Here is an 18690-nt window from a genome sequence, read left to right as displayed (position 1 = left end):
CCATACTGCGACGTTAGCACCTGTCTACGAATGCTTCATACGATTCTTGTTTTATATGCTACACTTACAAGCATGTCAACCGCTTGTCATCACCGAAAAAATGCAAAAAAAACGGGCGCCTTGCATTCCGCTACCTGTCCATCAGCGACGGCAGATCTGTGGCAAGCTCTAAGCTGTGCAGGCGCTCCGTGGCCGAGCAGCAGGAGGAGAGATGCCTTCCTTGGTGGCAGCTCCCTGCAGAGTGCCGAAGACCAGAGTGGCCGCGCCGCCGTTGTCAGTGGATGACATGCAATTGTCGAGCCACGGAGAACACGTTGCTTTGCGATGTGCACCCGCCTCGTAGCAGAAAACGCGAACAGTGGCCCTGTGGCGCAACGGATAACGCGTCTGACTACGGATCAGAAGATTCCAGGTTCGAATCCTGGCAGGGTCGGCATTTCGTTAGTTGCGGGCGCGTAGCTAGGCAGTGCATTCGAATGTCTCCACCTTCGTGGAGTGCAATGTTAATCCTGAGCATCTCGCAGCTGCATCTCGAGACGATCGCGGTAAATATCGCTTCGTGCAAGCGTCAGCGTAGCGTCAGTCGAGCAAAGTCGAGACAAGTCAAGCTGGCAGATGCTACGCAGTTAATTAAACGGTAGGCGACGCAGACAACGCTTTTCCAAGTGTCCCATGTCACGCACCGAAGAGCGCGCATCTGTCCGCACAGCAGAGTGGCGCAGTGGAAGCGTGCTGGGCCCATAACCCAGATGTCCGTGGATCGAAACCACGCTCTGCTAAAATTATTCTTTTTCTTGGGTGCTTCGAGCTCGATCATTAATCCTGGGGTGCGCTGATTCAGCGTCGACGGCAAACCCTGTGAGTTGTGAAACGACGACGTCGTGTGCAGAATACGAGAAACACTTCCTAAGACGCAGACTTTCTTACGATTTTTTAGCAATTACATTCCTTGATCACAACGGTAATGCTTTTTCGGGCCACACGCGCAACCTTCGCGATATAAAAATCGCATCTCCCCGGCGGGGAATCGAACCCCGGTCTCCCGCGTGACAGGCGGGGATACTAACCACTATACTACCGAGGAACACGCAGTCCTTGTCTACAGTGCACGCACATTTATGGTTCTCATGTACGCGATACATCTCAAACCTAGCGTCCCGATGCTTCCATAGTCAGCTGCTACGAAATGAAAGTATGCCCCAGGTGAGGCTCGAACTCACAACCCCGGCATTGCTCACGGCTACTGCCTTATAAGTACCGTGCGCTAACCAATTGCGCCACTGGGGCTACAGCACAGTGCTTACAGTTAGCGGTATTCACTTTGATGCCAACCTGTTGTGGCTACAGACCCGTCATACGACCGTCACCTGCGGCCATACTGCGACGTTAGCACCTGTCTACGAATGCTTCATACGATTCTTGTTTTATATGCTACACTTACAAGCATGTCAACCGCTTGTCATCACCGAAAAAATGCAAAAAAACGGGCGCCTTGCATTCCGCTACCTGTCCATCAGCGACGGCAGATCTGTGGCAAGCTCTAAGCTGTGCAGGCGCTCCGTGGCCGAGCAGCAGGAGGAGAGATGCCTTCCTTGGTGGCAGCTCCCTGCAGAGTGCCGAAGACCAGAGTGGCCGCGCCGCCGTTGTCAGTGGATGACATGCAATTGTCGAGCCACGGAGAACACGTTGCTTTGCGATGTGCACCCGCCTCGTAGCAGAAAACGCGAACAGTGGCCCTGTGGCGCAACGGATAACGCGTCTGACTACGGATCAGAAGATTCCAGGTTCGAATCCTGGCAGGGTCGGCATTTCGTTAGTTGCGGGCGCGTAGCTAGGCAGTGCATTCGAATGTCTCCACCTTCGTGGAGTGCAATGTTAATCCTGAGCATCTCGCAGCTGCATCTCGAGACGATCGCGGTAAATATCGCTTCGTGCAAGCGTCAGCGTAGCGTCAGTCGAGCAAAGTCGAGACAAGTCAAGCTGGCAGATGCTACGCAGTTAATTAAACGGTAGGCGACGCAGACAACGCTTTTCCAAGTGTCCCATGTCACGCACCGAAGAGCGCGCATCTGTCCGCACAGCAGAGTGGCGCAGTGGAAGCGTGCTGGGCCCATAACCCAGAGGTCCGTGGATCGAAACCACGCTCTGCTAAAATTATTCTTTTTCTTGGGTGCTTCGAGCTCGATCATTAATCCTGGGGTGCGCTGATTCAGCGTCGACGGCAAACCCTGTGAGTTGTGAAACGACGACGTCGTGTGCAGAATACGAGAAACACTTCCTAAGACGCAGACTTTCTTACGATTTTTTAGCAATTACATTCCTTGATCACAACGGTAATGCTTTTTCGGGCCACACGCGCAACCTTCGCGATATAAAAATCGCATCTCCCCGGCGGGGAATCGAACCCCGGTCTCCCGCGTGACAGGCGGGGATACTAACCACTATACTACCGAGGAACACGCAGTCCTTGTCTACAGTGCACGCACATTTATGGTTCTCATGTACGCGATACATCTCAAACCTAGCGTCCCGATGCTTCCATAGTCAGCTGCTACGAAATGAAAGTATGCCCCAGGTGAGGCTCGAACTCACAACCCCGGCATTGCTCACGGCTACTGCCTTATAAGTACCGTGCGCTAACCAATTGCGCCACTGGGGCTACAGCACAGTGCTTACAGTTAGCGGTATTCACTTTGATGCCAACCTGTTGTGGCTACAGACCCGTCATACGACCGTCACCTGCGGCCATACTGCGACGTTAGCACCTGTCTACGAATGCTTCATACGATTCTTGTTTTATATGCTACACTTACAAGCATGTCAACCGCTTGTCATCACCGAAAAAATGCAAAAAAACGGGCGCCTTGCATTCCGCTACCTGTCCATCAGCGACGGCAGATCTGTGGCAAGCTCTAAGCTGTGCAGGCGCTCCGTGGCCGAGCAGCAGGAGGAGAGATGCCTTCCTTGGTGGCAGCTCCCTGCAGAGTGCCGAAGACCAGAGTGGCCGCGCCGCCGTTGTCAGTGGATGACATGCAATTGTCGAGCCACGGAGAACACGTTGCTTTGCGATGTGCACCCGCCTCGTAGCAGAAAACGCGAACAGTGGCCCTGTGGCGCAACGGATAACGCGTCTGACTACGGATCAGAAGATTCCAGGTTCGAATCCTGGCAGGGTCGGCATTTCGTTAGTTGCGGGCGCGTAGCTAGGCAGTGCATTCGAATGTCTCCACCTTCGTGGAGTGCAATGTTAATCCTGAGCATCTCGCAGCTGCATCTCGAGACGATCGCGGTAAATATCGCTTCGTGCAAGCGTCAGCGTAGCGTCAGTCGAGCAAAGTCGAGACAAGTCAAGCTGGCAGATGCTACGCAGTTAATTAAACGGTAGGCGACGCAGACAACGCTTTTCCAAGTGTCCCATGTCACGCACCGAAGAGCGCGCATCTGTCCGCACAGCAGAGTGGCGCAGTGGAAGCGTGCTGGGCCCATAACCCAGAGGTCCGTGGATCGAAACCACGCTCTGCTAAAATTATTCTTTTTCTTGGGTGCTTCGAGCTCGATCATTAATCCTGGGGTGCGCTGATTCAGCGTCGACGGCAAACCCTGTGAGTTGTGAAACGACGACGTCGTGTGCAGAATACGAGAAACACTTCCTAAGACGCAGACTTTCTTACGATTTTTTAGCAATTACATTCCTTGATCACAACGGTAATGCTTTTTCGGGCCACACGCGCAACCTTCGCGATATAAAAATCGCATCTCCCCGGCGGGGAATCGAACCCCGGTCTCCCGCGTGACAGGCGGGGATACTAACCACTATACTACCGAGGAACACGCAGTCCTTGTCTACAGTGCACGCACATTTATGGTTCTCATGTACGCGATACATCTCAAACCTAGCGTCCCGATGCTTCCATAGTCAGCTGCTACGAAATGAAAGTATGCCCCAGGTGAGGCTCGAACTCACAACCCCGGCATTGCTCACGGCTACTGCCTTATAAGTACCGTGCGCTAACCAATTGCGCCACTGGGGCTACAGCACAGTGCTTACAGTTAGCGGTATTCACTTTGATGCCAACCTGTTGTGGCTACAGACCCGTCATACGACCGTCACCTGCGGCCATACTGCGACGTTAGCACCTGTCTACGAATGCTTCATACGATTCTTGTTTTATATGCTACACTTACAAGCATGTCAACCGCTTGTCATCACCGAAAAAATGCAAAAAAACGGGCGCCTTGCATTCCGCTACCTGTCCATCAGCGACGGCAGATCTGTGGCAAGCTCTAAGCTGTGCAGGCGCTCCGTGGCCGAGCAGCAGGAGGAGAGATGCCTTCCTTGGTGGCAGCTCCCTGCAGAGTGCCGAAGACCAGAGTGGCCGCGCCGCCGTTGTCAGTGGATGACATGCAATTGTCGAGCCACGGAGAACACGTTGCTTTGCGATGTGCACCCGCCTCGTAGCAGAAAACGCGAACAGTGGCCCTGTGGCGCAACGGATAACGCGTCTGACTACGGATCAGAAGATTCCAGGTTCGAATCCTGGCAGGGTCGGCATTTCGTTAGTTGCGGGCGCGTAGCTAGGCAGTGCATTCGAATGTCTCCACCTTCGTGGAGTGCAATGTTAATCCTGAGCATCTCGCAGCTGCATCTCGAGACGATCGCGGTAAATATCGCTTCGTGCAAGCGTCAGCGTAGCGTCAGTCGAGCAAAGTCGAGACAAGTCAAGCTGGCAGATGCTACGCAGTTAATTAAACGGTAGGCGACGCAGACAACGCTTTTCCAAGTGTCCCATGTCACGCACCGAAGAGCGCGCATCTGTCCGCACAGCAGAGTGGCGCAGTGGAAGCGTGCTGGGCCCATAACCCAGATGTCCGTGGATCGAAACCACGCTCTGCTAAAATTATTCTTTTTCTTGGGTGCTTCGAGCTCGATCATTAATCCTGGGGTGCGCTGATTCAGCGTCGACGGCAAACCCTGTGAGTTGTGAAACGACGACGTCGTGTGCAGAATACGAGAAACACTTCCTAAGACGCAGACTTTCTTACGATTTTTTAGCAATTACATTCCTTGATCACAACGGTAATGCTTTTTCGGGCCACACGCGCAACCTTCGCGATATAAAAATCGCATCTCCCCGGCGGGGAATCGAACCCCGGTCTCCCGCGTGACAGGCGGGGATACTAACCACTATACTACCGAGGAACACGCAGTCCTTGTCTACAGTGCACGCACATTTATGGTTCTCATGTACGCGATACATCTCAAACCTAGCGTCCCGATGCTTCCATAGTCAGCTGCTACGAAATGAAAGTATGCCCCAGGTGAGGCTCGAACTCACAACCCCGGCATTGCTCACGGCTACTGCCTTATAAGTACCGTGCGCTAACCAATTGCGCCACTGGGGCTACAGCACAGTGCTTACAGTTAGCGGTATTCACTTTGATGCCAACCTGTTGTGGCTACAGACCCGTCATACGACCGTCACCTGCGGCCATACTGCGACGTTAGCACCTGTCTACGAATGCTTCATACGATTCTTGTTTTATATGCTACACTTACAAGCATGTCAACCGCTTGTCATCACCGAAAAAATGCAAAAAAACGGGCGCCTTGCATTCCGCTACCTGTCCATCAGCGACGGCAGATCTGTGGCAAGCTCTAAGCTGTGCAGGCGCTCCGTGGCCGAGCAGCAGGAGGAGAGATGCCTTCCTTGGTGGCAGCTCCCTGCAGAGTGCCGAAGACCAGAGTGGCCGCGCCGCCGTTGTCAGTGGATGACATGCAATTGTCGAGCCACGGAGAACACGTTGCTTTGCGATGTGCACCCGCCTCGTAGCAGAAAACGCGAACAGTGGCCCTGTGGCGCAACGGATAACGCGTCTGACTACGGATCAGAAGATTCCAGGTTCGAATCCTGGCAGGGTCGGCATTTCGTTAGTTGCGGGCGCGTAGCTAGGCAGTGCATTCGAATGTCTCCACCTTCGTGGAGTGCAATGTTAATCCTGACCATCTCGCAGCTGCATCTCGAGACGATCGCGGTAAATATCGCTTCGTGCAAGCGTCAGTCGAGCAAAGTCGAGACAAGTCAAGCTGGCAGATGCTACGCAGTTAATTAAACGGTAGGCGACGCAGACAACGCTTTTCCAAGTGTCCCATGTCACGCACCGAAGAGCACGCATCTGTCCGCACAGCAGAGTGGCGCAGTGGAAGCGTGCTGGGCCCATAACCCAGAGGTCCGTGGATCGAAACCACGCTCTGCTAAAATTATTCTTTTTCTTGGGTGCTTCGAGCTCGATCATTAATCCTGGGGTGCGCTGATTCAGCGTCGACGGCAAACCCTGTGAGTTGTGAAACGACGACGTCGTGTGCAGAATACGAGAAACACTTCCTAAGACGCAGACTTTCTTACGATTTTTTAGCAATTACATTCCTTGATCACAACGGTAATGCTTTTTCGGGCCACACGCGCAACCTTCGCGATATAAAAATCGCATCTCCCCGGCGGGGAATCGAACCCCGGTCTCCCGCGTGACAGGCGGGGATACTAACCACTATACTACCGAGGAACACGCAGTCCTTGTCTACAGTGCACGCACATTTATGGTTCTCATGTACGCGATACATCTCAAACCTAGCGTCCCGATGCTTCCATAGTCAGCTGCTACGAAATAAAAGTATGCCCCAGGTGAGGCTCGAACTCACAACCCCGGCATTGCTCACGGCTACTGCCTTATAAGTACCGTGCGCTAACCAATTGCGCCACTGGGGCTACAGCACAGTGCTTACAGTTAGCGGTATTCACTTTGATGCCAACCTGTTGTGGCTACAGACCCGTCATACGACCGTCACCTGCGGCCATACTGCGACGTTAGCACCTGTCTACGAATGCTTCATACGATTCTTGTTTTATATGCTACACTTACAAGCATGTCAACCGCTTGTCATCACCGAAAAAATGCAAAAAAACGGGCGCCTTGCATTCCGCTACCTGTCCATCAGCGACGGCAGATCTGTGGCAAGCTCTAAGCTGTGCAGGCGCTCCGTGGCCGAGCAGCAGGAGGAGAGATGCCTTCCTTGGTGGCAGCTCCCTGCAGAGTGCCGAAGACCAGAGTGGCCGCGCCGCCGTTGTCAGTGGATGACATGCAATTGTCGAGCCACGGAGAACACGTTGCTTTGCGATGTGCACCCGCCTCGTAGCAGAAAACGCGAACAGTGGCCCTGTGGCGCAACGGATAACGCGTCTGACTACGGATCAGAAGATTCCAGGTTCGAATCCTGGCAGGGTCGGCATTTCGTTAGTTGCGGGCGCGTAGCTAGGCAGTGCATTCGAATGTCTCCACCTTCGTGGAGTGCAATGTTAATCCTGAGCATCTCGCAGCTGCATCTCGAGACGATCGCGGTAAATATCGCTTCGTGCAAGCGTCAGTCGAGCAAAGTCGAGACAAGTCAAGCTGGCAGATGCTACGCAGTTAATGAAACGGTAGGCGACGCAGACAACGCTTTTCCAAGTGTCCCATGTCACGCACCGAAGAGCGCGCATCTGTCCGCACAGCAGAGTGGCGCAGTGGAAGCGTGCTGGGCCCATAACCCAGAGGTCCGTGGATCGAAACCACGCTCTGCTAAAATTATTCTTTTTCTTGGGTGCTTCGAGCTCGATCATTAATCCTGGGGTGCGCTGATTCAGCGTCGACGGCAAACCCTGTGAGTTGTGAAACGACGACGTCGTGTGCAGAATACGAGAAACACTTCCTAAGACGCAGACTTTCTTACGATTTTTTAGCAATTACATTCCTTGATCACAACGGTAATGCTTTTTCGGGCCACACGCGCAACCTTCGCGATATAAAAATCGCATCTCCCCGGCGGGGAATCGAACCCCGGTCTCCCGCGTGACAGGTGGGGATACTAACCACTATACTACCGAGGAACACGCAGTCCTTGTCTACAGTGCACGCACATTTATGGTTCTCATGTACGCGATACATCTCAAACCTAGCGTCCCGATGCTTCCTTCGCGATATAAAAATCGCATCTCCCCGGCGGGGAATCGAACCCCGGTCTCCCGCGTGACAGGCGGGGATACTAACCACTATACTACCGAGGAACACGCAGTCCTTGTCTACAGTGCACGCACATTTATGGTTCTCATGTACGCGATACATCTCAAACCTAGCGTCCCGATGCTTCCATAGTCAGCTGCTACGAAATGAAAGTATGCCCCAGGTGAGGCTCGAACTCACAACCCCGGCATTGCTCACGGCTACTGCCTTATAAGTACCGTGCGCTAACCAATTGCGCCACTGGGGCTACAGCACAGTGCTTACAGTTAGCGGTATTCACTTTGATGCCAACCTGTTGTGGCTACAGACCCGTCATACGACCGTCACCTGCGGCCATACTGCGACGTTAGCACCTGTCTACGAATGCTTCATACGATTCTTGTTTTATATGCTACACTTACAAGCATGTCAACCGCTTGTCATCACCGAAAAAATGCAAAAAAACGGGCGCCTTGCATTCCGCTACCTGTCCATCAGCGACGGCAGATCTGTGGCAAGCTCTAAGCTGTGCAGGCGCTCCGTGGCCGAGCAGCAGGAGGAGAGATGCCTTCCTTGGTGGCAGCTCCCTGCAGAGTGCCGAAGACCAGAGTGGCCGCGCCGCCGTTGTCAGTGGATGACATGCAATTGTCGAGCCACGGAGAACACGTTGCTTTGCGATGTGCACCCGCCTCGTAGCAGAAAACGCGAACAGTGGCCCTGTGGCGCAACGGATAACGCGTCTGACTACGGATCAGAAGATTCCAGGTTCGAATCCTGGCAGGGTCGGCATTTCGTTAGTTGCGGGCGCGTAGCTAGGCAGTGCATTCGAATGTCTCCACCTTCGTGGAGTGCAATGTTAATCCTGAGCATCTCGCAGCTGCATCTCGAGACGAATGCGGTAAATATCGCTTCGTGCAAGCGTCAGCGTAGCGTCAGTCGAGCAAAGTCGAGACAAGTCAAGCTGGCAGATGCTACGCAGTTAATTAAACGGTAGGCGACGCAGACAACGCTTTTCCAAGTGTCCCATGTCACGCACCGAAGAGCGCGCATCTGTCCGCACAGCAGAGTGGCGCAGTGGAAGCGTGCTGGGCCCATAACCCAGATGTCCGTGGATCGAAACCACGCTCTGCTAAAATTATTCTTTTTCTTGGGTGCTTCGAGCTCGATCATTAATCCTGGGGTGCGCTGATTCAGCGTCGACGGCAAACCCTGTGAGTTGTGAAACGACGACGTCGTGTGCAGAATACGAGAAACACTTCCTAAGACGCAGACTTTCTTACGATTTTTTAGCAATTACATTCCTTGATCACAACGGTAATGCTTTTTCGGGCCACACGCGCAACCTTCGCGATATAAAAATCGCATCTCCCCGGCGGGGAATCGAACCCCGGTCTCCCGCGTGACAGGCGGGGATACTAACCACTATACTACCGAGGAACACGCAGTCCTTGTCTACAGTGCACGCACATTTATGGTTCTCATGTACGCGATACATCTCAAACCTAGCGTCCCGATGCTTCCATAGTCAGCTGCTACGAAATGAAAGTATGCCCCAGGTGAGGCTCGAACTCACAACCCCGGCATTGCTCACGGCTACTGCCTTATAAGTACCGTGCGCTAACCAATTGCGCCACTGGGGCTACAGCACAGTGCTTACAGTTAGCGGTATTCACTTTGATGCCAACCTGTTGTGGCTACAGACCCGTCATACGACCGTCACCTGCGGCCATACTGCGACGTTAGCACCTGTCTACGAATGCTTCATACGATTCTTGTTTTATATGCTACACTTACAAGCATGTCAACCGCTTGTCATCACCGAAAAAATGCAAAAAAACGGGCGCCTTGCATTCCGCTACCTGTCCATCAGCGACGGCAGATCTGTGGCAAGCTCTAAGCTGTGCAGGCGCTCCGTGGCCGAGCAGCAGGAGGAGAGATGCCTTCCTTGGTGGCAGCTCCCTGCAGAGTGCCGAAGACCAGAGTGGCCGCGCCGCCGTTGTCAGTGGATGACATGCAATTGTCGAGCCACGGAGAACACGTTGCTTTGCGATGTGCACCCGCCTCGTAGCAGAAAACGCGAACAGTGGCCCTGTGGCGCAACGGATAACGCGTCTGACTACGGATCAGAAGATTCCAGGTTCGAATCCTGGCAGGGTCGGCATTTCGTTAGTTGCGGGCGCGTAGCTAGGCAGTGCATTCGAATGTCTCCACCTTCGTGGAGTGCAATGTTAATCCTGAGCATCTCGCAGCTGCATCTCGAGACGATCGCGGTAAATATCGCTTCGTGCAAGCGTCAGCGTAGCGTCAGTCGAGCAAAGTCGAGACAAGTCAAGCTGGCAGATGCTACGCAGTTAATTAAACGGTAGGCGACGCAGACAACGCTTTTCCAAGTGTCCCATGTCACGCACCGAAGAGCGCGCATCTGTCCGCACAGCAGAGTGGCGCAGTGGAAGCGTGCTGGGCCCATAACCCAGAGGTCCGTGGATCGAAACCACGCTCTGCTAAAATTATTCTTTTTCTTGGGTGCTTCGAGCTCGATCATTAATCCTGGGGTGCGCTGATTCAGCGTCGACGGCAAACCCTGTGAGTTGTGAAACGACGACGTCGTGTGCAGAATACGAGAAACACTTCCTAAGACGCAGACTTTCTTACGATTTTTTAGCAATTACATTCCTTGATCACAACGGTAATGCTTTTTCGGGCCACACGCGCAACCTTCGCGATATAAAAATCGCATCTCCCCGGCGGGGAATCGAACCCCGGTCTCCCGCGTGACAGGCGGGGATACTAACCACTATACTACCGAGGAACACGCAGTCCTTGTCTACAGTGCACGCACATTTATGGTTCTCATGTACGCGATACATCTCAAACCTAGCGTCCCGATGCTTCCATAGTCAGCTGCTACGAAATGAAAGTATGCCCCAGGTGAGGCTCGAACTCACAACCCCGGCATTGCTCACGGCTACTGCCTTATAAGTACCGTGCGCTAACCAATTGCGCCACTGGGGCTACAGCACAGTGCTTACAGTTAGCGGTATTCACTTTGATGCCAACCTGTTGTGGCTACAGACCCGTCATACGACCGTCACCTGCGGCCATACTGCGACGTTAGCACCTGTCTACGAATGCTTCATACGATTCTTGTTTTATATGCTACACTTACAAGCATGTCAACCGCTTGTCATCACCGAAAAAATGCAAAAAAACGGGCGCCTTGCATTCCGCTACCTGTCCATCAGCGACGGCAGATCTGTGGCAAGCTCTAAGCTGTGCAGGCGCTCCGTGGCCGAGCAGCAGGAGGAGAGATGCCTTCCTTGGTGGCAGCTCCCTGCAGAGTGCCGAAGACCAGAGTGGCCGCGCCGCCGTTGTCAGTGGATGACATGCAATTGTCGAGCCACGGAGAACACGTTGCTTTGCGATGTGCACCCGCCTCGTAGCAGAAAACGCGAACAGTGGCCCTGTGGCGCAACGGATAACGCGTCTGACTACGGATCAGAAGATTCCAGGTTCGAATCCTGGCAGGGTCGGCATTTCGTTAGTTGCGGGCGCGTAGCTAGGCAGTGCATTCGAATGTCTCCACCTTCGTGGAGTGCAATGTTAATCCTGAGCATCTCGCAGCTGCATCTCGAGACGATCGCGGTAAATATCGCTTCGTGCAAGCGTCAGCGTAGCGTCAGTCGAGCAAAGTCGAGACAAGTCAAGCTGGCAGATGCTACGCAGTTAATTAAACGGTAGGCGACGCAGACAACGCTTTTCCAAGTGTCCCATGTCACGCACCGAAGAGCGCGCATCTGTCCGCACAGCAGAGTGGCGCAGTGGAAGCGTGCTGGGCCCATAACCCAGAGGTCCGTGGATCGAAACCACGCTCTGCTAAAATTATTCTTTTTCTTGGGTGCTTCGAGCTCGATCATTAATCCTGGGGTGCGCTGATTCAGCGTCGACGGCAAACCCTGTGAGTTGTGAAACGACGACGTCGTGTGCAGAATACGAGAAACACTTCCTAAGACGCAGACTTTCTTACGATTTTTTAGCAATTACATTCCTTGATCACAACGGTAATGCTTTTTCGGGCCACACGCGCAACCTTCGCGATATAAAAATCGCATCTCCCCGGCGGGGAATCGAACCCCGGTCTCCCGCGTGACAGGCGGGGATACTAACCACTATACTACCGAGGAACACGCAGTCCTTGTCTACAGTGCACGCACATTTATGGTTCTCATGTACGCGATACATCTCAAACCTAGCGTCCCGATGCTTCCATAGTCAGCTGCTACGAAATGAAAGTATGCCCCAGGTGAGGCTCGAACTCACAACCCCGGCATTGCTCACGGCTACTGCCTTATAAGTACCGTGCGCTAACCAATTGCGCCACTGGGGCTACAGCACAGTGCTTACAGTTAGCGGTATTCACTTTGATGCCAACCTGTTGTGGCTACAGACCCGTCATACGACCGTCACCTGCGGCCATACTGCGACGTTAGCACCTGTCTACGAATGCTTCATACGATTCTTGTTTTATATGCTACACTTACAAGCATGTCAACCGCTTGTCATCACCGAAAAAATGCAAAAAAAACGGGCGCCTTGCATTCCGCTACCTGTCCATCAGCGACGGCAGATCTGTGGCAAGCTCTAAGCTGTGCAGGCGCTCCGTGGCCGAGCAGCAGGAGGAGAGATGCCTTCCTTGGTGGCAGCTCCCTGCAGAGTGCCGAAGACCAGAGTGGCCGCGCCGCCGTTGTCAGTGGATGACATGCAATTGTCGAGCCACGGAGAACACGTTGCTTTGCGATGTGCACCCGCCTCGTAGCAGAAAACGCGAACAGTGGCCCTGTGGCGCAACGGATAACGCGTCTGACTACGGATCAGAAGATTCCAGGTTCGAATCCTGGCAGGGTCGGCATTTCGTTAGTTGCGGGCGCGTAGCTAGGCAGTGCATTCGAATGTCTCCACCTTCGTGGAGTGCAATGTTAATCCTGAGCATCTCGCAGCTGCATCTCGAGACGATCGCGGTAAATATCGCTTCGTGCAAGCGTCAGTCGAGCAAAGTCGAGACAAGTCAAGCTGGCAGATGCTACGCAGTTAATTAAACGGTAGGCGACGCAGACAACGCTTTTCCAAGTGTCCCATGTCACGCACCGAAGAGCACGCATCTGTCCGCACAGCAGAGTGGCGCAGTGGAAGCGTGCTGGGCCCATAACCCAGAGGTCCGTGGATCGAAACCACGCTCTGCTAAAATTATTCTTTTTCTTGGGTGCTTCGAGCTCGATCATTAATCCTGGGGTGCGCTGATTCAGCGTCGACGGCAAACCCTGTGAGTTGTGAAACGACGACGTCGTGTGCAGAATACGAGAAACACTTCCTAAGACGCAGACTTTCTTACGATTTTTTAGCAATTACATTCCTTGATCACAACGGTAATGCTTTTTCGGGCCACACGCGCAACCTTCGCGATATAAAAATCGCATCTCCCCGGCGGGGAATCGAACCCCGGTCTCCCGCGTGACAGGCGGGGATACTAACCACTATACTACCGAGGAACACGCAGTCCTTGTCTACAGTGCACGCACATTTATGGTTCTCATGTACGCGATACATCTCAAACCTAGCGTCCCGATGCTTCCATAGTCAGCTGCTACGAAATAAAAGTATGCCCCAGGTGAGGCTCGAACTCAGAACCCCGGCATTGCTCACGGCTACTGCCTTATAAGTACCGTGCGCTAACCAATTGCGCCACTGGGGCTACAGCACAGTGCTTACAGTTAGCGGTATTCACTTTGATGCCAACCTGTTGTGGCTACAGACCCGTCATACGACCGTCACCTGCGGCCATACTGCGACGTTAGCACCTGTCTACGAATGCTTCATACGATTCTTGTTTTATATGCTACACTTACAAGCATGTCAACCGCTTGTCATCACCGAAAAAATGCAAAAAAAACGGGCGCCTTGCATTCCGCTACCTGTCCATCAGCGACGGCAGATCTGTGGCAAGCTCTAAGCTGTGCAGGCGCTCCGTGGCCGAGCAGCAGGAGGAGAGATGCCTTCCTTGGTGGCAGCTCCCTGCAGAGTGCCGAAGACCAGAGTGGCCGCGCCGCCGTTGTCAGTGGATGACATGCAATTGTCGAGCCACGGAGAACACGTTGCTTTGCGATGTGCACCCGCCTCGTAGCAGAAAACGCGAACAGTGGCCCTGTGGCGCAACGGATAACGCGTCTGACTACGGATCAGAAGATTCCAGGTTCGAATCCTGGCAGGGTCGGCATTTCGTTAGTTGCGGGCGCGTAGCTAGGCAGTGCATTCGAATGTCTCCACCTTCGTGGAGTGCAATGTTAATCCTGAGCATCTCGCAGCTGCATCTCGAGACGATCGCGGTAAATATCGCTTCGTGCAAGCGTCAGTCGAGCAAAGTCGAGACAAGTCAAGCTGGCAGATGCTACGCAGTTAATTAAACGGTAGGCGACGCAGACAACGCTTTTCCAAGTGTCCCATGTCACGCACCGAAGAGCACGCATCTGTCCGCACAGCAGAGTGGCGCAGTGGAAGCGTGCTGGGCCCATAACCCAGAGGTCCGTGGATCGAAACCACGCTCTGCTAAAATTATTCTTTTTCTTGGGTGCTTCGAGCTCGATCATTAATCCTGGGGTGCGCTGATTCAGCGTCGACGGCAAACCCTGTGAGTTGTGAAACGACGACGTCGTGTGCAGAATACGAGAAACACTTCCTAAGACGCAGACTTTCTTACGATTTTTTAGCAATTACATTCCTTGATCACAACGGTAATGCTTTTTCGGGCCACACGCGCAACCTACGCGATATAAAAATCGCATCTCCCCGGCGGGGAATCGAACCCCGGTCTCCCGCGTGACAGGCGGGGATACTAACCACTATACTACCGAGGAACACGCAGTCCTTGTCTACAGTGCACGCACATTTATGGTTCTCATGTACGCGATACATCTCAAACCTAGCGTCCCGATGCTTCCATAGTCAGCTGCTACGAAATAAAAGTATGCCCCAGGTGAGGCTCGAACTCACAACCCCGGCATTGCTCACGGCTACTGCCTTATAAGTACCGTGCGCTAACCAATTGCGCCACTGGGGCTACAGCACAGTGCTTACAGTTAGCGGTATTCACTTTGATGCCAACCTGTTGTGGCTACAGACCCGTCATACGACCGTCACCTGCGGCCATACTGCGACGTTAGCACCTGTCTACGAATGCTTCATACGATTCTTGTTTTATATGCTACACTTACAAGCATGTCAACCGCTTGTCATCACCGAAAAAATGCAAAAAAACGGGCGCCTTGCATTCCGCTACCTGTCCATCAGCGACGGCAGATCTGTGGCAAGCTCTAAGCTGTGCAGGCGCTCCGTGGCCGAGCAGCAGGAGGAGAGATGCCTTCCTTGGTGGCAGCTCCCTGCAGAGTGCCGAAGACCAGAGTGGCCGCGCCGCCGTTGTCAGTGGATGACATGCAATTGTCGAGCCACGGAGAACACGTTGCTTTGCGATGTGCACCCGCCTCGTAGCAGAAAACGCGAACAGTGGCCCTGTGGCGCAACGGATAACGCGTCTGACTACGGATCAGAAGATTCCAGGTTCGAATCCTGGCAGGGTCGGCATTTCGTTAGTTGCGGGCGCGTAGCTAGGCAGTGCATTCGAATGTCTCCACCTTCGTGGAGTGCAATGTTAATCCTGAGCATCTCGCAGCTGCATCTCGAGACGATCGCGGTAAATATCGCTTCGTGCAAGCGTCAGTCGAGCAAAGTCGAGACAAGTCAAGCTGGCAGATGCTACGCAGTTAATTAAACGGTAGGCGACGCAGACAACGCTTTTCCAAGTGTCCCATGTCACGCACCGAAGAGCGCGCATCTGTCCGCACAGCAGAGTGGCGCAGTGGAAGCGTGCTGGGCCCATAACCCAGAGGTCCGTGGATCGAAACCACGCTCTGCTAAAATTATTCTTTTTCTTGGGTGCTTCGAGCTCGATCATTAATCCTGGGGTGCGCTGATTCAGCGTCGACGGCAAACCCTGTGAGTTGTGAAACGACGACGTCGTGTGCAGAATACGAGAAACACTTCCTAAGACGCAGACTTTCTTACGATTTTTTAGCAATTACATTCCTTGATCACAACGGTAATGCTTTTTCGGGCCACACGCGCAACCTTCGCGATATAAAAATCGCATCTCCCCGGCGGGGAATCGAACCCCGGTCTCCCGCGTGACAGGCGGGGATACTAACCACTATACTACCGAAGAACACGCAGTCCTTGTCTACAGTGCACGCACATTTATGGTTCTCATGTACGCGATACATCTCAAACCTAGCGTCCCGATGCTTCCTTCGCGATATAAAAATCGCATCTCCCCGGCGGGGAATCGAACCCCGGTCTCCCGCGTGACAGGCGGGGATACTAACCACTATACTACCGAGGAACACGCAGTCCTTGTCTACAGTGCACGCACATTTATGGTTCTCATGTACGCGATACATCTCAAACCTAGCGTCCCGATGCTTCCATAGTCAGCTGCTACGAAATGAAAGTATGCCCCAGGTGAGGCTCGAACTCACAACCCCGGCATTGCTCACGGCTACTGCCTTATAAGTACCGTGCGCTAACCAATTGCGCCACTGGGGCTACAGCACAGTGCTTACAGTTAGCGGTATTCACTTTGATGCCAACCTGTTGTGGCTACAGACCCGTCATACGACCGTCACCTGCGGCCATACTGCGACGTTAGCACCTGTCTACGAATGCTTCATACGATTCTTGTTTTATATGCTACACTTACAAGCATGTCAACCGCTTGTCATCACCGAAAAAATGCAAAAAAACGGGCGCCTTGCATTCCGCTACCTGTCCATCAGCGACGGCAGATCTGTGGCAAGCTCTAAGCTGTGCAGGCGCTCCGTGGCCGAGCAGCAGGAGGAGAGATGCCTTCCTTGGTGGCAGCTCCCTGCAGAGTGCCGAAGACCAGAGTGGCCGCGCCGCCGTTGTCAGTGGATGACATGCAATTGTCGAGCCACGGAGAACACGTTGCTTTGCGATGTGCACCCGCCTCGTAGCAGAAAACGCGAACAGTGGCCCTGTGGCGCAACGGATAACGCGTCTGACTACGGATCAGAAGATTCCAGGTTCGAATCCTGGCAGGGTCGGCATTTCGTTAGTTGCGGGCGCGTAGCTAGGCAGTGCATTCGAATGTCTCCACCTTCGTGGAGTGCAATGTTAATCCTGAGCATCTCGCAGCTGCATCTCGAGACGATCGCGGTAAATATCGCTTCGTGCAAGCGTCAGCGTAGCGTCAGTCGAGCAAAGTCGAGACAAGTCAAGCTGGCAGATGCTACGCAGTTAATTAAACGGTAGGCGACGCAGACAACGCTTTTCCAAGTGTCCCATGTCACGCACCGAAGAGCGCGCATCTGTCCGCACAGCAGAGTGGCGCAGTGGAAGCGTGCTGGGCCCATAACCCAGATGTCCGTGGATCGAAACCACGCTCTGCTAAAATTATTCTTTTTCTTGGGTGCTTCGAGCTCGATCATTAATCCTGGGGTGCGCTGATTCAGCGTCGACGGCAAACCCTGTGAGTTGTGAAACGACGACGTCGTGTGCAGAATACGAGAAACACTTCCTAAGACGCAGACTTTCTTACGATTTTTTAGCAATTACATTCCTTGATCACAACGGTAATGCTTTTTCGGGCCACACGCGCAACCTTCGCGATATAAAAATCGCATCTCCCCGGCGGGGAATCGAACCCCGGTCTCCCGCGTGACAGGCGGGGATACTAACCACTATACTACCGAGGAACACGCAGTCCTTGTCTACAGTGCACGCACATTTATGGTTCTCATGTACGCGATACATCTCAAACCTAGCGTCCCGATGCTTCCATAGTCAGCTGCTACGAAATGAAAGTATGCCCCAGGTGAGGCTCGAACTCACAACCCCGGCATTGCTCACGGCTACTGCCTTATAAGTACCGTGCGCTAACCAATTGCGCCACTGGGGCTACAGCACAGTGCTTACAGTTAGCGGTATTCACTTTGATGCCAACCTGTTGTGGCTACAGACCCGTCATACGACCGTCACCTGCGGCCATACTGCGACGTTAGCACCTGTCTACGAATGCTTCATACGATTCTTGTTTTATATGCTACACTTACAAGCATGTCAACCGCTTGTCATCACCGAAAAAATGCAAAAAAACGGGCGCCTTGCATTCCGCTACCTGTCCATCAGCGACGGCAGATCTGTGGCAAGCTCTAAGCTGTGCAGGCGCTCCGTGGCCGAGCAGCAGGAGGAGAGATGCCTTCCTTGGTGGCAGCTCCCTGCAGAGTGCCGAAGACCAGAGTGGCCGCGCCGCCGTTGTCAGTGGATGACATGCAATTGTCGAGCCACGGAGAACACGTTGCTTTGCGATGTGCACCCGCCTCGTAGCAGAAAACGCGAACAGTGGCCCTGTGGCGCAACGGATAACGCGTCTGACTACGGATCAGAAGATTCCAGGTTCGAATCCTGGCAGGGTCGGCATTTCGTTAGTTGCGGGCGCGTAGCTAGGCAGTGCATTCGAATGTCTCCACCTTCGTGGAGTGCAATGTTAATCCTGAGCATCTCGCAGCTGCATCTCGAGACGATCGCGGTAAATAT

At 53.4% G+C, this 18690-nt stretch overlaps 42 non-coding genes across 42 annotated transcripts; 14 read left to right on the top strand and 28 right to left on the bottom strand.

Annotated features, from left to right (window-relative positions):
• The first annotated feature begins 360 nt into the window (after positions 1–360).
• Trnar-acg lies at positions 361–433 on the top strand. The gene has a single exon. It is a non-coding gene; the product is annotated as a tRNA-Arg (tRNA).
• Positions 434–1012: 579 nt separating this feature from the next.
• On the bottom strand, positions 1013–1084 carry Trnad-guc. Its single transcript has one exon. It is a non-coding gene; the product is annotated as a tRNA-Asp (tRNA).
• A 111-nt stretch (positions 1085–1195) lies between these two features.
• Trnai-uau lies at positions 1196–1287 on the bottom strand. The gene is given in 2 exon segments: positions 1196–1231; positions 1250–1287. It is a non-coding gene; the product is annotated as a tRNA-Ile (tRNA).
• Positions 1288–1732: 445 nt separating this feature from the next.
• On the top strand, positions 1733–1805 carry Trnar-acg. Its single transcript has one exon. It is a non-coding gene; the product is annotated as a tRNA-Arg (tRNA).
• Positions 1806–2384: 579 nt separating this feature from the next.
• Positions 2385–2456, bottom strand: Trnad-guc. The gene has a single exon. It is a non-coding gene; the product is annotated as a tRNA-Asp (tRNA).
• A 111-nt stretch (positions 2457–2567) lies between these two features.
• On the bottom strand, positions 2568–2659 carry Trnai-uau. Its single transcript is given in 2 exon segments — positions 2568–2603; positions 2622–2659. It is a non-coding gene; the product is annotated as a tRNA-Ile (tRNA).
• A 445-nt stretch (positions 2660–3104) lies between these two features.
• Trnar-acg lies at positions 3105–3177 on the top strand. Its single transcript has one exon. It is a non-coding gene; the product is annotated as a tRNA-Arg (tRNA).
• A 579-nt stretch (positions 3178–3756) lies between these two features.
• Positions 3757–3828, bottom strand: Trnad-guc. The gene has a single exon. It is a non-coding gene; the product is annotated as a tRNA-Asp (tRNA).
• Positions 3829–3939: 111 nt separating this feature from the next.
• On the bottom strand, positions 3940–4031 carry Trnai-uau. Its single transcript is given in 2 exon segments — positions 3940–3975; positions 3994–4031. It is a non-coding gene; the product is annotated as a tRNA-Ile (tRNA).
• Positions 4032–4476: 445 nt separating this feature from the next.
• Trnar-acg lies at positions 4477–4549 on the top strand. The gene has a single exon. It is a non-coding gene; the product is annotated as a tRNA-Arg (tRNA).
• Positions 4550–5128: 579 nt separating this feature from the next.
• On the bottom strand, positions 5129–5200 carry Trnad-guc. Its single transcript has one exon. It is a non-coding gene; the product is annotated as a tRNA-Asp (tRNA).
• A 111-nt stretch (positions 5201–5311) lies between these two features.
• Positions 5312–5403, bottom strand: Trnai-uau. The gene is given in 2 exon segments: positions 5312–5347; positions 5366–5403. It is a non-coding gene; the product is annotated as a tRNA-Ile (tRNA).
• A 445-nt stretch (positions 5404–5848) lies between these two features.
• Positions 5849–5921, top strand: Trnar-acg. The gene has a single exon. It is a non-coding gene; the product is annotated as a tRNA-Arg (tRNA).
• A 568-nt stretch (positions 5922–6489) lies between these two features.
• Positions 6490–6561, bottom strand: Trnad-guc. The gene has a single exon. It is a non-coding gene; the product is annotated as a tRNA-Asp (tRNA).
• A 111-nt stretch (positions 6562–6672) lies between these two features.
• Positions 6673–6764, bottom strand: Trnai-uau. The gene is given in 2 exon segments: positions 6673–6708; positions 6727–6764. It is a non-coding gene; the product is annotated as a tRNA-Ile (tRNA).
• A 445-nt stretch (positions 6765–7209) lies between these two features.
• Trnar-acg lies at positions 7210–7282 on the top strand. Its single transcript has one exon. It is a non-coding gene; the product is annotated as a tRNA-Arg (tRNA).
• A 568-nt stretch (positions 7283–7850) lies between these two features.
• Positions 7851–7922, bottom strand: Trnad-guc. The gene has a single exon. It is a non-coding gene; the product is annotated as a tRNA-Asp (tRNA).
• Positions 7923–8027: 105 nt separating this feature from the next.
• On the bottom strand, positions 8028–8099 carry Trnad-guc. The gene has a single exon. It is a non-coding gene; the product is annotated as a tRNA-Asp (tRNA).
• A 111-nt stretch (positions 8100–8210) lies between these two features.
• Trnai-uau lies at positions 8211–8302 on the bottom strand. Its single transcript is given in 2 exon segments — positions 8211–8246; positions 8265–8302. It is a non-coding gene; the product is annotated as a tRNA-Ile (tRNA).
• A 445-nt stretch (positions 8303–8747) lies between these two features.
• Positions 8748–8820, top strand: Trnar-acg. The gene has a single exon. It is a non-coding gene; the product is annotated as a tRNA-Arg (tRNA).
• Positions 8821–9399: 579 nt separating this feature from the next.
• Trnad-guc lies at positions 9400–9471 on the bottom strand. The gene has a single exon. It is a non-coding gene; the product is annotated as a tRNA-Asp (tRNA).
• Positions 9472–9582: 111 nt separating this feature from the next.
• Positions 9583–9674, bottom strand: Trnai-uau. The gene is given in 2 exon segments: positions 9583–9618; positions 9637–9674. It is a non-coding gene; the product is annotated as a tRNA-Ile (tRNA).
• A 445-nt stretch (positions 9675–10119) lies between these two features.
• Trnar-acg lies at positions 10120–10192 on the top strand. Its single transcript has one exon. It is a non-coding gene; the product is annotated as a tRNA-Arg (tRNA).
• A 579-nt stretch (positions 10193–10771) lies between these two features.
• On the bottom strand, positions 10772–10843 carry Trnad-guc. The gene has a single exon. It is a non-coding gene; the product is annotated as a tRNA-Asp (tRNA).
• A 111-nt stretch (positions 10844–10954) lies between these two features.
• Trnai-uau lies at positions 10955–11046 on the bottom strand. Its single transcript is given in 2 exon segments — positions 10955–10990; positions 11009–11046. It is a non-coding gene; the product is annotated as a tRNA-Ile (tRNA).
• A 445-nt stretch (positions 11047–11491) lies between these two features.
• Trnar-acg lies at positions 11492–11564 on the top strand. Its single transcript has one exon. It is a non-coding gene; the product is annotated as a tRNA-Arg (tRNA).
• Positions 11565–12143: 579 nt separating this feature from the next.
• Trnad-guc lies at positions 12144–12215 on the bottom strand. Its single transcript has one exon. It is a non-coding gene; the product is annotated as a tRNA-Asp (tRNA).
• A 111-nt stretch (positions 12216–12326) lies between these two features.
• Positions 12327–12418, bottom strand: Trnai-uau. The gene is given in 2 exon segments: positions 12327–12362; positions 12381–12418. It is a non-coding gene; the product is annotated as a tRNA-Ile (tRNA).
• Positions 12419–12864: 446 nt separating this feature from the next.
• Positions 12865–12937, top strand: Trnar-acg. Its single transcript has one exon. It is a non-coding gene; the product is annotated as a tRNA-Arg (tRNA).
• Positions 12938–13505: 568 nt separating this feature from the next.
• Trnad-guc lies at positions 13506–13577 on the bottom strand. The gene has a single exon. It is a non-coding gene; the product is annotated as a tRNA-Asp (tRNA).
• A 111-nt stretch (positions 13578–13688) lies between these two features.
• Positions 13689–13780, bottom strand: Trnai-uau. Its single transcript is given in 2 exon segments — positions 13689–13724; positions 13743–13780. It is a non-coding gene; the product is annotated as a tRNA-Ile (tRNA).
• A 446-nt stretch (positions 13781–14226) lies between these two features.
• Positions 14227–14299, top strand: Trnar-acg. The gene has a single exon. It is a non-coding gene; the product is annotated as a tRNA-Arg (tRNA).
• A 568-nt stretch (positions 14300–14867) lies between these two features.
• Trnad-guc lies at positions 14868–14939 on the bottom strand. Its single transcript has one exon. It is a non-coding gene; the product is annotated as a tRNA-Asp (tRNA).
• A 111-nt stretch (positions 14940–15050) lies between these two features.
• On the bottom strand, positions 15051–15142 carry Trnai-uau. Its single transcript is given in 2 exon segments — positions 15051–15086; positions 15105–15142. It is a non-coding gene; the product is annotated as a tRNA-Ile (tRNA).
• A 445-nt stretch (positions 15143–15587) lies between these two features.
• Positions 15588–15660, top strand: Trnar-acg. The gene has a single exon. It is a non-coding gene; the product is annotated as a tRNA-Arg (tRNA).
• A 568-nt stretch (positions 15661–16228) lies between these two features.
• Trnad-guc lies at positions 16229–16300 on the bottom strand. The gene has a single exon. It is a non-coding gene; the product is annotated as a tRNA-Asp (tRNA).
• Positions 16301–16405: 105 nt separating this feature from the next.
• Positions 16406–16477, bottom strand: Trnad-guc. Its single transcript has one exon. It is a non-coding gene; the product is annotated as a tRNA-Asp (tRNA).
• Positions 16478–16588: 111 nt separating this feature from the next.
• Positions 16589–16680, bottom strand: Trnai-uau. Its single transcript is given in 2 exon segments — positions 16589–16624; positions 16643–16680. It is a non-coding gene; the product is annotated as a tRNA-Ile (tRNA).
• A 445-nt stretch (positions 16681–17125) lies between these two features.
• Trnar-acg lies at positions 17126–17198 on the top strand. Its single transcript has one exon. It is a non-coding gene; the product is annotated as a tRNA-Arg (tRNA).
• Positions 17199–17777: 579 nt separating this feature from the next.
• On the bottom strand, positions 17778–17849 carry Trnad-guc. Its single transcript has one exon. It is a non-coding gene; the product is annotated as a tRNA-Asp (tRNA).
• Positions 17850–17960: 111 nt separating this feature from the next.
• On the bottom strand, positions 17961–18052 carry Trnai-uau. Its single transcript is given in 2 exon segments — positions 17961–17996; positions 18015–18052. It is a non-coding gene; the product is annotated as a tRNA-Ile (tRNA).
• A 445-nt stretch (positions 18053–18497) lies between these two features.
• Positions 18498–18570, top strand: Trnar-acg. The gene has a single exon. It is a non-coding gene; the product is annotated as a tRNA-Arg (tRNA).
• Positions 18571–18690: the final 120 nt, after the last annotated feature.

Source organism: Schistocerca piceifrons, unplaced genomic scaffold (genome assembly GCF_021461385.2).
Source record: "Schistocerca piceifrons isolate TAMUIC-IGC-003096 unplaced genomic scaffold, iqSchPice1.1 HiC_scaffold_1684, whole genome shotgun sequence".
Taxonomy (NCBI): domain Eukaryota; kingdom Metazoa; phylum Arthropoda; class Insecta; order Orthoptera; family Acrididae; genus Schistocerca; species Schistocerca piceifrons.
This window is presented reverse-complemented; position numbering and strand designations above follow the sequence as displayed.